This window comes from Dasypus novemcinctus, chromosome 16 (genome assembly GCF_030445035.2).
Source record: "Dasypus novemcinctus isolate mDasNov1 chromosome 16, mDasNov1.1.hap2, whole genome shotgun sequence".
NCBI lineage: Eukaryota > Metazoa > Chordata > Mammalia > Cingulata > Dasypodidae > Dasypus > Dasypus novemcinctus.
The window spans coordinates 6,721,793-6,731,346 of record NC_080688.1 but is presented as its reverse complement, the minus strand read 5'-3'; positions in this window follow the sequence as shown (position 1 = coordinate 6,731,346).

Sequence of the window (9,554 nt, the reverse complement as noted above, 5' to 3'; positions counted from 1 at the left end):
TGATATTGAGCATCTGGCTGCTTCCTCTGTGGCTTTCTCTCTCCACGTGACTTTTATTCATCTTACAAAGGACTTCAGCCATAGGAATTCTTAACTAAAGTATCGTCATAAAATGTCCTACTTAAAAGGGACTCACAGTCACAGGAATGGATTAAACTTAAGATGTTTTTCTGTGAAAACTTGACTCTAAACCATCACATATATAGTCTTTTAAGAAAACATATTCTTGCTTTGGAAAAATGCTTATCATCTTTTTCATAATCTGGAGATATTCTCAGAAAAAATTCGTTCGGTTACCTGCATCATATAAGAATTATAACTGAGGGCAGTAAGTAACTCAATATTTCAGATGTGCTTTTATGGATTGACTGACATGGTTCCTAAATAATTCTGATGTTGTCAATCATTTGGAATTTTTTTTTTAAGGTTTCATTGTAATAACATAAATACAACTCAGAGTTTTCTGTTTTAATCACTTTCAAATGTTCAATTCAATGGCATTAATTGTATTAACAAAATTGTGCTACCATCATCACCATCAATTACACAAACTGTACTACAGGAGTTCAGGTGTCCTTCATGTATCTATTGCTAATCTACTGTTCATTGGAAAGTGGCTAGGCACACTTGCCGAAAGTCACTGATGATCTAATTTTTAAAATGTAGCCCAAGTAAAATATTATCTGATGATAATAGCCTAACAGTATTATTTATTTGGGAAACTTTTGTAAATATGATTTGATTGTATTTTGGGTCTCTCTTCTTAGTCATATTCTTCTTACCAATGAATTTAAAATGTAGTAAAAGGAAACGGACTTGGCCCAGTGGTTAGGGCGTCCATCTACCACATGGGAGGTCCGCAGTTCAAACCCTGGGCCTCCTTGACCCGTGTGGAGCTGGCCCATGCGCAGTGCTGATGTGCGCAAGGAGTGCAGTGCCACACAGGGGTGTCCCCCACGTAGGGGAGACCACAAGCAAGGAGTGTGCCCTGTAAGAAGAGCCGCTCAGCGTGAAAGTGCAGCCAGCCAAAGAATGGCGCCACCCACACAGATAGCTGACACAACAAGATGACACAACAAAAAGAGACACAGATTCCCGTGCCCTGACAACAACAGAAGCAGACAAAGAAACAAGATGCAGCAAATAGACACAGAGAAGAGACAGCCGGGGTGGGGAGGGAGGAGAGAGAAATAAATAAATAAATCTTAAAAAAATAAAATAAATAAAATAAAATGTAGTATAAAATGTATTCTCTTACCACTGAAATTAAAATATAGTATAAAGTGGACTTTATCCCAAATAAAGCTTAATCCATGCTTTGCAGTCAACAAACATTCTATGATTGATTGAAATTTGATTTCTTCAATTAAGATCATAAAGTTGCTGCAACCTGCATAGTTTTCCATGTATACTTTAATAAATGGTAATAGAGAAATGTAGGAGGAAAAGAATAAGAAAATTCACTTAACTAATTTAACACCCTTGAATGAAGGTGCTCAATTTTCATCATCTCAACTTTCTCATTTCATATGTTTGTAGATAAACATTTCCCTTTTAACCTAGGCATGGTGCTTTAAAAGTAATTGTGAATCTGTATGCAAAGGCCTAAAATATAACCTGAGCAGAGGACACTCTGAACTTTACACCCTCCATTTACTTAAACTTATCTACCTGTTTCTTGTAAGGGGTTTCCGATATTATGAATAAAATTGTTTTTATTTACCTGTAGTATATTTTCCTTATCAATGGAAGGCTTAGAAAAGAGTAAATGGTGGACAAATTGAGTAATTTTTTATGGAATATTATTCATGCAATATTTATTCTAGGAATAAAGAGATTTCTTCTACTGTAAATTTAGAAGAGAAAATGTTTCCTCCATAACTACTGATGTTGGTTAAAAATATTCCCTTCAGCATGCTAATTATAAGGTTAGTTTTATCTCGAAAGTTTCTAATAACTAAATCTTTCCTCTTACATGAAACAAGCAAACAACAATAACAACAGCAAAGGAAAGAGATGGAAAAAAAGTCCAGGTGTCTGAATTTCTTCAACAGGAAAAATGGATCAGTGTTCAGTTACAAAATAATTCAATGTGACATTATTTCAGTGCAATTCTCTTTTCAATTAGTTTTGATTTTTTAAATTTAATTTGATTTTTAATTATCTTTTTTTAAGTAAATAGATCATACAAAGTGTTAAAATTTTTTTTTATATTTGAAAAACCAAATAGGGGAACTTCTTTATTTTATTTTTTTTAATTTTTAATTAAAATTGTTTATTTTTACGAATTACATTCAAAAAATACGAGGTCCCAATCAACCCCATCGCCCCCACCCCCACTCCCCCCACAGCAACACTCTCTCCCATCATCGTGAGACATCCATTGCACCCAGTAAGTACATCTCTGAACATCCAAAGTGTTATATTAAGAAACCTAAGAGGTTCCTATATACCCCACTCCCCACCTCCCCAAGCCCATCATTTTTTAATTGTATTTTTTGAAGGTACATAGATCACAAAAAAATGTTACATTAAAAAATATAAGAGTTCCCATATACCCCCCACCCCCCACCCCCCACTCCTCCCACATCAACAACCTCTTACATCATTGTGGCACATTTATTACATTTGGTGAACACATTTCCCCTGCACTTGATGTAATCCCTACTCTCTTTTTCACCCCACTCTGCCTGGTGCCCCTCCTGGGTTTTCCATCCACAAAATAATTTTGTGCTGCAGATTTCCCCTCTACTCTGAGGTGTTTTTTTTTTTTTGTCTTTTATTGCCATTTCCTCAGGATCCTACTTAGGACAAGTTGCTATATATATATAAAAAAGTTTCTTTCTTAAATGCCCAATATAAATTGCACAATTAACAAAAGCACTTAACACAGACATTAATAAATATTTCCAAAATACCTGGAAAAAATCAAGCAAGAAGTTTTATTTGGGTGAATTCTGAGGAATATCATAGGAGTTATATCTAGGGAACTTCTGGGATGTTATTAACAGACTATTCTTTGACCTTAGTGGTGCTTAAATGGTGCATTCATTTTGTGATATTTTATTACACTCAACAGTTAAATAGTGTGAACTTCTATTATGCTATATCTTAATATAATTTAAACTTAAAAAGTGACATCATATTTATCCTGGATGCCTATTCCTCCTTATAAATAGGATAGGTTTCTCCAGTCTTCTGACCAAATTCCTATAAATGAAACTTTATGGCCATAGATTTTTTTCTTCATTAAAAATAATATGAAACATTAACTTGGTTATGAAAATTATAAATTTTAATAAAATTAATACGATGTTCATTTTACCCTCATTATGCCAAACACTTCTAGTGTTGGGCAAGAGATAGAGTGAAAACTGTCCTCATTTTTCATGGCATATTCAGCTACTTTATCTGGCTTGGATTCTGATATTTACAGAGTCTTACATGGTATTGCATAATTCCCAAGCAACAGACACATGGGAGCCTCAGAATCATATCCTCATCCTCATTCAGTGATTAGGTGCCAAACCATAGCATTGCTATTAATTGATAGAAGTTTTCCACAGGCAGGGAGGATGCTGCACAATGTACAGCTGCCAGGTTGTTAATGCTAATAATGACCTGGGGATGAATGTCCCTGAGGGAGCAAATACAAATAAAGCTTATGTTCATTTTCTGAAGGACACCAGCTTGGCTGGTCTACCAAGGACCTGATATTCCTTGATAAGGTGCGGCCAGATGACCCCCAGTGAGGTCTTTCTTCAGGTGAGGGATATGAACCTTACATTAGCTAATCCTTTGTGGCTACACATTTATTTCATAAAAATACAAAATTTATAATACTGTATAGCATAAAACATACTTATATAATTTATTAAATACTCAGGAAGATTTCAGAAAAAGGAATGATAGGTAAAATTGAAGCTATTTAGTTTGGAGAAGAGATTGCATTCCAAACCTCTCTATAGTTTGAGAGAAGTCAAATCCTGCTAAAATATCTGTAAACAATGTGACAACAAAATACGTGTAACATCAATTCCTGACGTTATAGAGCAGCTATTTAGACATGGCAGAGTAATTGTAATAATAGATAATTTCATGGCAGTGAACAGGGTTGTCAGGGAAAAAAACAGACTGATTCATAAATATATAATTAACTAAGATCAGAAGTTTTGAAAATACTTTTCATTTGGGATTATGTTGACATTAATTTTTTTTAAACCTGAATGTCTATCTTGGTCTTGTCACACATTTATCAAGCATCTGTGTGTGTGTGCTTCCTTCAAAATCCCAAATACTCAAAGATGAGGAGAGTTTTAAATATTTCTTTCTCCACTACATACTTTGGATTTCTGCGATTTGCTAAGAATATATGTGATGTGCCAATGCCTAGACAATCGTACTGGCTTTTGATAGATTCATCTTGAATATTCTTTCTCTTTTGCAAGCATGAGTTAAGTCCAATATTGTAGGCATTTGCTTATTCTAGTGGTGAAAAGAATGATACCTTCTTCCATATTGACAGAAAGTTTGGATGTGAGAACAAAGCCAGTATTAAATAAGTCTGTTTACATCACTAAAACTATGCATTGCCTGAATTTCCAAAACGCTTAACTGAAATGACTAGGGATTTTAATACATTATCCAATAAACTTAGAAAGGTGCCATTAGGAAAACTTTGACTATAGCTACAACCACATCTCTGGACCTCACCTGTCTGAGAACTAATGAAGACAGAAATGGAACCAGCTACTTGACTGCCCATCCAGACCAAGCTTCTAAAAGAGATAGGATAATATTATTCAGACCTAAGCAAAACTGACTACAAATAATGGTAATTTCTTATCTGAAAGGGACTTTGGAAGATTGAAAATATCTTTATCTTCAAGTTGATTTTAGAAACAAGTATGTCACGTATACTGTGCAAGTGTTGGGGCTTTCCGTCTAAAGGAGGAGAACTGGGCCAATACCCGGGTTTTGTTTTCTTTGTGCTTGTGTGTGTGTGACAAGGAATGATTTCATAATCTTTTCATATAATATTTCCTATGACACCTTCTTTATGTACTGGGAATGCTAGATAAGGCATTAAGATGAAGAAAATACACTTATATATACTATACTTGTCAGTTTTGAATTCAGAAGTTAACTCAATTCTTCTTATACTTCAGATTCTTGTATATCCCTTGTTTAATAAAAGTGGAGAAATATTTATTGCAAAAGAAGGGAGATCTTAAAAATTACAACCTGCATTTCTTTAACATTATGTAGTGCCAGGTACTTTTCTGAGAGGCATGACATGGATTATTTCATTTAATCCTTACAATGATACTGAGGAGGGTTCTGTTGTGCCCATTGCAAATTAGGAAATGGAGGAGTGACGTGACCTGCACAGTGTTTTATAACTAATAAGCAGCAGACACCAGGAAGTGTATGTCCAGATTCTGTGCACTTTAGAAACAGACTGAACTGCCTCAGGAGCAAAGGGTAAAGTGATATTTTAGAGTTTGAATATACTGCAGAAAATTGGAAGATTTAACTTACCACCTAGAACTCCTTTATTCCAATGGGCAATCCTGCACCATTTGAAGGAAGTCTTTGGCATGCATTTCCCTTCTCTCTTTTTTTCTCTTTATTTATTTTTTTAATGTTACATTAAAAAAATATGAGGTCCTCATATACCCCCCACCCCTCACCCCACTCCTCCCATAACAACAACCTCCTATATCATCATGGGACAGTCATTGCACTTGGTGAATATATCTCTGAGCACTGCTGCACCACATGGTCAATGGTCCACATTATAGTTTACACTCTCCCCCAGTCCACCCAGTGGGCCATGAATTTCCCTTCTCTTTGCTGAAGAATTATTTCACATTTCTATTATATTTGTTTTTTTCTATTTTATTTCATACTTCTTGAGTAACTCTATTTGTTTATGAGTGTCAATCAATGAGTACCTTTAAATCTCATCTAAATGGCCAAAGTCCATCAATTAAGAATTCAAACACTTATTTCAGGTTTTGTGCAATGCGGCTTATAGTTTGGGGAAGAATCAAGTGAATTATTCTCTGGGACACAGGTGCATAACTGGGCAATAGGGTATGTTCTCTCATCACAGAATGCCCCAGCATGTTTCATAGAAAGATTATGCTTCGAGGATTCTGAAATATTTGTCTGAGTCTCTGAGTGTGAATCCTTAATGGGATTCCTGGTTTAAATTCTTGCCAGCCCAGGCATCATCCAAAGGTTGAAATACTGAAATGTGGAAAGCTATATGTTTTATTCTCCATGTTTTTAATAACCTAAAATAAGATTGTAATAACTGAATATTTTTACATATGAAACTTATAAAATTTTATAAAAACAGAAATTATAGACAAGAAAATAATGAATAACACTTGGAATACCACCAATGATTAAAAGTTTTATTAACTTTATAATTATTGTCACTTTATATATATTAAATTAATAATGAGGAAACTAAAATGTGAAACCTTTCATTCAAGAGTACAATGACACTGGCATCATATATTAATGAACATAAATCCACCTTATTTTTCAAAGGCTTATTGGAATTCCATTTTTATTAAATTTATGGATCGGGTCTCAAATTAGTAAATGCTCCAATTAGAAACCTCAGCTTTCTAACCATTCCAAACAATGAATAAATTTTGCAGATTAAAATTGTCCATTCCTCTGGTTATTTTCTAGGAATGGAAGTTTGCACACATTTTTTAAGGCATTTGATATTGTCTTGGTTCTCTCTGAAATAAAAGAGAAAAGAGATACCTGTTTCCTTTCCCACCAGTAATTTTTGAGAAGCATTCGAAATACTCAAATGTTGATACAACCCAGCAATCACCTAGAGAATCAAATTGAGTAAGATTGGCTGAAACTCATTTTTGCACTATGTGGCTTTTGCTGAAGAAAAGTGATGATTCTCTCAAATATCAAGCCTGTTGAGAAGAGTTTATTATTTTTGTACTATAGGGGAGAAAAAATGTTCAATTTAAACTACATTTTAACCTTTGACTTTTGGCCATACAATGCTACCAGCTAAATGCAATCAGACCAATGCCTTCACATTTCGTCTTACTGTAGTACAAAAATTAGTTGAATGTAGCATCTAATTTGGAGTGATGGAGCTATACCCAGTGGAGGATGTAGATGGAGTTATTTTCATGGATTCATCCAGGAAATTCAAGAGGAGAACATCTAGTGTAAAAAAGGAGACCTAGGATATTTATGATTTCCCAATGACTTTCACTAACCCTATAGAATCAGGTCCAATTAGACATATATTAAGAGTGGTATACTGTGTTTCAATGAGAAATTAAACATAAGCATAAGAATAATAAAGCCTAATTACAGAGAGAACATTTTATTGGCATGTTTTAAAATACTGTTTTTAAAAAACGACTCCTTCAACTATTTGGGAGTACCTCTATCTAGTAAACTATAGTAAAGAAAGGCAATTATGTTAACCAAAACGTAATAATAATTTAACTCTTAAAGTTTTAGTTTGGTATATGGTTGATAGGATTGGTCTAGAGACATTTCTCTTTATTCCAAGAGGATATAAATTGGGTACACACCCCTGGGCCGTTTTTATAAACATCATTGTTTTCTATTGTTCACTTATTGTAAATAATAGCTGTGTACTTAAGGACTATTTATTCTTTAATGAACTCTCACACATGAAAGAGTATTTCTTTCAAATATCAGATCCCCAAGAGGAATGTGGGTATCACCTCTGCTGAGCTGGTTATGTAATGGTGAAGCTCTGTGAGGATATTGAGGCATGAACATTGTTTGGAACATTCCTATGCCTGTTTAGGATAACACGCAGTTGCCATTGGGAGTGGATGTGGCACTTTCAACAATAGGATTTGTGGATCTGGCTTTACTGATTCCTCCGCAGATGTGGTGTCTGTGTTCTTAGAGATTTTTTCAGGGTAACTTTAGTGAGAGATTTTTTTTCCCTTGAACCTCAATATGAAGTCATGCTCCAGCTGGCATGTGATAACTAGGATTGCCCAAATGTTAGGAAACATTAGGAGTTGTTTATAGAAATAAAAAACTTTATTTTGTTATCTTATTTTTAACAACTTTAATCAGATATGCAAATTTTTTCTGGAGTGTGATCATGTCCTCATGCCTTATTTCCTTTTACTTGTCTCAGCTGATTGAAATGTTAGTTGATACTTAAAGAAGCATCATTTCTTCATGGGGTAAGTGAGCACAGTGGCTGAAATCATGGAAGACAAAGTCAGATTCCTTGAGTCTAGTCTAAAGTCTCCCCCAATCCACCTATTTATACCTTAATAGCTCCTACTATAAATGGTGATAGGGGTGTTTTGAAGAGTGACTATGCCAAAATATTGGAGCATGTAGAAGGTAACCTGGCACACAGTAAACACTGCAAGAGTACTGTGTGATTTACTATTAGCAACTTGTTTCAATTACTTTAAAAAACTATTTATTGATACATAGTTTCTTATTGCTGCCTAACTAATTACCTAAATTTTAGCGACTTAAATAAATGCAAATTTATCATGTTACTGTTCTAAAGGTCAAAAGTCCAATATGGGTCTTACTGGATACAAATCAATATATCCTAAAGGCTGCATTCCCTATGAAAGTTTTTGGGGATAATATAGTCCTTGCCACTTCCACTTCTAGAAGCTGTCCACATTAAATGGTTCATGGCCTCATTCCAGCAATCCCATAATTTCAAGTTCTGCTCCATCATCACATCTTCTTTTTCTGCCTCTCTCTTTACTTAAATCAGGATCATGTGATTACATTGGGTCTATCTAGATAATCTGTAATAATCTCCTCATTTCAAACTTTTTCACCATGAAATATTTCAATGCCTTTTACCCATATAAGGTAACATAGTCATTGCTATCAGGGACTAGAACATGGATACCTTAGAGGAAACAATATTCTGCCTAACACAGTGTTTTTCATTTAACACTAAGGCACACCTATCACAAAAATATTAAATTTTATAAAATCATGAAATAATAAGCCTATAAAAGACAATATTTCAGGTAGTAAGAATATTTAGTGCTAAGCAAATACTTTTCTTTGTTTTTATCTGTTTATAAACATTAATCAAAATTTTCAGTAAAATTTCTAGATAGATAACAATAGCTTAAGGTACATGTATCCTGTAAAAAAGAACTCAATGAAGAATTATCATAACAAAGGTACATTCAGATAAAAAAGGAAGCAATGAACCTTTTGTTATTTTATAAATTATGCTATTTTTATTACTTTTTACAAGGTACTATATTGCATTTAATTTTTAATTAGTAATTCTATTAAAATTGTAGATATAAAGACTCGCTGATTAAATGTACAAACTGTATTACCATTTGATATTATAAATATTTGATATATTTCTACTTCCTAAAATTAAGTTTACTATTGTTAAATTTAAGTGGACAGTATTTTATGGCCAATGTATTTGGATTTAGGTAAACACAAAGGCCTGGCCTTTGTAGAAGAAATGCGTGTCCTTTTATATATTTTATAGAACGTAACTA